A 6,007-nucleotide genomic window follows, 5' to 3' on the forward strand; every position below is an offset into this window, starting at 1 on the left:
GTTGTATTTTCGTTGTGAATGAAAGTTTGTCTGACATCATGACCTAACGTTGGTTAGACGTCATAACCTGATGTTGGTTTGACATCTTAAACTAATGTTGATTTAATGTTAATCTCTGATGTTACGTAAACGTTGATTAAAGGTTAGACTCCCAACGTTGGATGTTGAAAAAGAAAGTTTGTCTGACGTCATAACCTAACGTTGGTTAGACGACATAACCCGATGTTGGTTTGATGTCATAACCTGATGTTGGTTTGACATCTTAAACTAACGTTGATTTAATGTCAATCACTGATGTTACTTAGACGTTGATTAAAGGTTAGACTTCCAACGTTGGATACCGGTTGTATTTTGGTTGAAAATCAAAGTTTGATTGACGTCATAACATAACATTTGTTTGATGTCAATCTCTAATGTTATGTAGACGTTGATTAAAGGTTAGACTCCCAACGTTGGGTTTTTAAGTTTGATTGACGTCATGACCCAACATTGGTTTGATGTCAATCTCTGATGTCATGTAGACATTGATTAAAGGTTAGACTCCCAATGTATTTTTGTTGAAAAGTAAATCGGATTGACGTCATAAGGCAAACATTGATTTGATGTAAGCATCTGATGTTATCTTGACATTTAATTTTGGTTGGTCTCCTAACGTTGGATAAAAGTTATTTTAGTTTAATAAAATTGGACTGACATAATCCAACGTCAGCTTGATGTTAATCTCAGATGTTATGTAGACGATTACTGGTTCAACTCCAAATTTGGATACAAGTTCTAATTTGGTTAAATGAACATAACCCAACGTTGGCAAGACGTCATCCTCCAATGTTGGTTAGACATGTAAGCAAGAGGTGCATTGCTGTCAAAACCCAACATTAGGTTGACATCAATGACCAAAGTTGGAAATGCAAAACATCAGAGGGCGTGAAAACCAACGCTAACATCACATCAACTTCCAGACATATGACAGTATGACACCAAATTGTGTCAAGTACTGAATAGTGAATAGAGGGTAGCTCACACAGCAGTCACTAGGTCTGATTAAGCTTGATCCAGAAAAGAACATAACAGTTCACCTTTTTTTTACCTTAACACTGGACAAATAAAGAAATACATGAAATAATAGCACAGCCTACCTCAGAGAGAACTTCCAGACAGTTTCCTTTTTACTTGCATATGTCCCACAACAACAACAAAATTATTAATAAAATATATTCCGGTGTGTTCACAACAAAAATATAATAATTAAAAAATATAATCCAGTGAGTTCACAACAACAACAAAAATTAATTAAAAAAATATATTCCGGTGAGTTCACAACTACAAAAAATGTATTCCGGTGAGTTGCCAGATTAAACTGTAGGTCCAAACAGAACTACCAAGATCCCCCAGAATTCACAGTGTCAGTTCAATCAGTTCTGAGTGCATGCGTTTGTGTCCCCCGCTGCCTCCTCTTGCCTGCATGTCCAGTGAGCTACCAGGTTTTAGGTCCAACCAGAACTAATTCAAGTTATATCAGTCCATAGTGTCCCTCTTGAAATGGACAGTTCCCCTGTGTCTCCCGCCTCTGCTGCTTTAGGTTGTCCTCTGCTTCTGGGTTGAACGTCATGACGGCATCTGTAGAAAAAGAGAATACAAAATATGTAACATGCTGTCATAACCTTACACCACCACATTGTCATGTTTTGCAAATTAAATTATTTACAGGTGTGTCTACAAGGTCACAATGCATACAAAAACTTGAAAACTTCACATCATGTTCACCCTCATAACCTTAAAATAACAAGAGTTCAGTTGGTTAAGCAGGCCCTCACCCAGAAGAATTAAATTGTAAGACACTGAAAACCACAGAACACCCAAACCTTATACTGTGTTATGCTGTGCATTACTTCTTACTTACTTAAAAAGCTTGGTCACAGAGGTGCTTCTTCTCTCCATCCTCTCAACGACTGGACCCAAGCAGACACATCACGCCAGCTAAGAGAGAGAGAAGAAAGAAGGAAATAGGTTGGACCAGGGTTTCCTAAAGTGGGTGCTGTTGCACCCTAGGGTGCCTTGATGCCAGTCCAGGAGTGTCTCAGAATAATCTGATCATCAATATCACTACATCAATATCAGTTCACTAAGTAAAACTGACCTGATTTGTGAGGAGTTATTTTTCCATCTACGGCCAACTCTCTTCTGCAAAAATAGCAGATCTACAAGCTCACAACATGTCACGACGCGCTGTGAGCTTGTAGATCGGCTATTTTTGGTGAACCTTCCTCCCAGAATAGGGATGCTGGGGTTCAAGTGGTTAAACATAAAGTATAAAGTTATTTTCAGTCAGTTCTAATGGAAACTGATATTTCTCCAATGGTGTAAGATTCAAAATATTTACAGTGTACTTCAAGGGTGCTGTGGATTAAAATATTATTTACAGGGGCGAGGTGACCCGAGTCAAAAATGTTTGAAACCCCCTGGGTTAGACACCAAATCAAAGACACTTGCCATTGTATCAAAGGGAAGGACATGTTTTGCCCAATTACATTATTTACAGATTGGTGTGTGCCAATTGTCTGTCCTTGGTCAACATGAAGTTACCTTGTATTGCTCTAAAATACATCAGTCTTCTCCAAAGCCACCTTCCTTTTCCCCCTTCATGTGGTTACCGAAGAGCCTGAAGAAAAACATATTACATTTTTGTGAACAATATAGTAGGGTAAGGTTCTTTTGTAAACATGGCATATAATCTCTTGATCCCTTGTTGATCAGGTGGCCCAGGGTGGTCCGCTTTTTTAAACCCTCTACACCAAATCTGCTCAGCAACAGCAGGTCTATAAGCTACATTCATGCAAAATTGTATTTATTTATTTTCACATAATTTTCACATATCATGACATTGTCATAAGAGGGGGTTCCAGTGGTTAAGCTGCGAAAAAATGAAAACATGCAGACAGGCCATCGCCTAGAATAATTAAACAAATAATTATGCAGACACTGAAAACCACATCACACAAGGGTTAATTCATATTGTATGTTGAAACATGCAGAGAGGGAAGCAAGCACATCTCCAAAGATTTACAGGTGCCGAACCAAGGAATATATAATATACACACCATGGAAGGAGGAGGTTCACACACTGTTCCAGAGCTCCAGTAAATAGTTTATTAGGATAGAATAATAACTATTTACCGGAGCTCTGGAACAGTGTGCGAACCTCCTCTTCTTCCATGTTGAAACATGCACTTTATACTGTGACTCATATAAAGCCTACCAAGGTCTTAAAAGCTTGGTCATCACAGAGATGTTGCTCCTCTCTCCATCCTCTATCCTGTCAACCACTGGCACCAGGTCCGAAAGGACTATCAGACACGTCACGCCACCTGAGAGAGAAAGAGAGGTTAGACACCCAATCAAAGCGTTATAATTTTCCATCGCACAACAGTTTGTAGATTGGCTATTTAGTACAAAACAATGATCAGACTACCTGGTTGTTATCTCCCAAGAGTAGAAACCACCATGTCTATCCCAAAGGAAAGGCGGGACAAGCACAGCAGACACCTGAGAGAGAGAGAGAGAGAGAGAGGGAGAAGTGAAAACAGACTAGTGACTAGTTCATACATGTTTGCTTCCACATAAGACAGGACTGGACACTGCGTCACAAGAACAAGCAGCCACCCAACGTACGGCACCTGAGACACAGAGAGAAAGGAAATAAAATCAGCACAAAAAGAAAGGAAACTTGACTTCGGTCCATTATCTCCCCTTTAATAATACCAATTTGTATTGTTTTATATCATTTTTATCATTGATTCGTCACCTTTACAACAAAGTACAGCTTGTAAGCATCGGGCATTCAAGGCATGAGCTACACAACCTAACGTGTGGGTAGCGCCGATCAAGGTTTTGCCAAAATGGCTTGCAATATTGTTCTGCTGGCATTTACTCTCATTGTGGGCTTCCCTGACACTGAGCTTAAAATTAACAAAGTGTAAAAATGGTCAACATGTGTTGTTTTTTCTTTTCCTTATTACTGTGGGAGAGTGCAATCATTCAATCATTAAAGGGGAGATATAATGGACCGAAGTCACAAAAATAGCTGATCTACAAGCACACACAATGTGAGGCTGTAGAATGGCTTCTCAGTTCAAATAAATCATTATTAATTAAGTAAATTACCTGGTTGGCTTAGCTCCCAGGATCACCTCATACCACCACAGAGACACCTCATGTAACAGAGAGAGAGTGAAAAAGGAAATGAATAGGTTAGATTGTATCATACTCCATCAAACAACAATGTTGCATAGACACAAAATTATCTACAAGAACACATTGCATAATATGAGCATGTACAGTATATTATTTAGTACTTGACTAGTTCCTGCAGTGATTGGCTGCAGTAGATTGGCATTCAGACGTGTTTGTAACACCTGTGAAGTGCAGCTTTGGCAGTACAGGGTAAGAAGAGAAGGAGAAGTCTCATGCAAAAGTCATGCTGTATTCTATATTGGATCTTGGATATTATACCACAGGATGAAGATACCTTTTATTTTCCTATTGTGGATTACTACTGGATTTCCTGGATTAAAAAGGACTTTGCTAAAGGGTGGTAAGAGGAGACTTAACCTACCATATTGCATAGACTGGTTTTCTTTTCGACGTTGGAATTTTCTGTTGACAGAAGAAAAACAAAAGTTGAAAGACTACAAAATACATTACAAATGAGCCATGTACCACACACACACACACACACACACACACACACACACACACACACACACACACACACACACACACACACACACACACACACACACACACACACACACACTCCTGTTAATCACTTCTAGCTCCCACTCCCACTTTGAGAACCATGGCACAAAATCAGTGTTTGTCAATTATGCATTTGAGCCATGGACCACCATTTAGTGAGATTTAGCCTCTCAGTCTCATACCTAATAATTTAGGAATACAGATCATGTGTAAAAAATAATTTAGCTTGTACATTTGGTTTGATTTTACAGTAATTAAAAGATCTATAGGGGTCCATTTGGTTATCAACTCCCCATCATTTAGCTGGGGACCACCTGGAAGGCTGGAACCAACCTAACATTACTAAACAAACACTATATAAATAGCAATGATTACTGTCACAATAACACTATTTAACTGCTGAATAAATAATGGACCTTGGAAACATTATATAATGGAAACTTTTTTCCAGGAATGAGGGTTCCTGTCACATATTAAAAGGGGTCTGCAGCCAAATAGTCATTTTGGATTTTGGGGTCCTTGACATGAAAAGGGCTGAAAACACTGGAGTATGAATTGTAAATAGTGAAGTTGTAAAAAGTACTGGAAGCAAAAGCAATCAATTAAAATAGCTTTACATACCTGTGTCATCTCCCTGCTCCAAAACTCCTTCTCTGTGTGCAAAAAGTCTCCATAATGTAGATTTAATCCCACAAATAGACTGGCAGCAACCTATCTTCAATCAACAGTGATTTTATTTAGTTTAGTTTTATCTTAAATCACTTTTAGACAAGCAGCTCTCAATGCTTGCTGTTGGTGACAAATGTAACTGCTGTGGGCTGTTTGGATTCAAAGTGGGGGTGTGCTCTCAGCAGAGCCAGTGGTAGCTGGCCACATCACAGTCACATGACACACAGCCAATCAGGCATTTGCAATTGCATTGTGGGCAGTGTAGTTGATTTTCAAACTGCTTTCCATAAACACACATATATTGTGTTCCTCTCTGTAACTACAAAGATGGCTCCCTTCATCTTTCATATGTTTCCTCCAAACTATAATATCCCAAAAGATAGGCATTAAAATGTGTTTTAATCAGATTTAATTACAGATGATAATTTGCTTGTATAACCAATGTCTGCCCAACATTATTTTACTAACGTCCACATAACGTTGAAGTCTAACATCATCAGACGTTGATATTTGGTTGGTTTTAGGTTGTGTTGGTAACTAACCAATAACCAACGTCTGTTCAACGTATTATCCCAACGTCAGG

The 6,007-nt window shown here is 38.8% G+C and overlaps 1 long non-coding RNA gene across 2 annotated transcripts; it reads right to left on the minus strand.

Moving 5' to 3' along the window:
- Positions 1–1,343: 1,343 nt before the first annotated feature.
- Positions 1,344–5,424, minus strand: LOC308283898. 2 transcript variants are annotated; one of them, XR_013961975.1, is made up of 8 exons: positions 5,377–5,424; positions 4,613–4,653; positions 4,162–4,208; positions 3,470–3,543; positions 3,257–3,365; positions 2,584–2,659; positions 1,901–1,977; positions 1,344–1,617 (listed from the first exon to the last, which is right to left on the minus strand). It is a non-coding gene; the product is annotated as an uncharacterized lncRNA (long non-coding RNA). The 2 variants fall into 2 exon arrangements; XR_013961976.1 differs by lacking the exons at positions 4,613–4,653; positions 5,377–5,424 and having other exon boundaries at positions 4,162–4,242.
- Between the last annotated feature and the right edge of the window lie 583 nt (positions 5,425–6,007).

Source organism: Nannobrachium achirus (genome assembly GCF_963921795.1).
Source record: "Nannobrachium achirus genome assembly, chromosome: 4".
In the NCBI taxonomy this organism is placed as follows: domain Eukaryota; kingdom Metazoa; phylum Chordata; class Actinopteri; order Myctophiformes; family Myctophidae; genus Nannobrachium; species Nannobrachium achirus.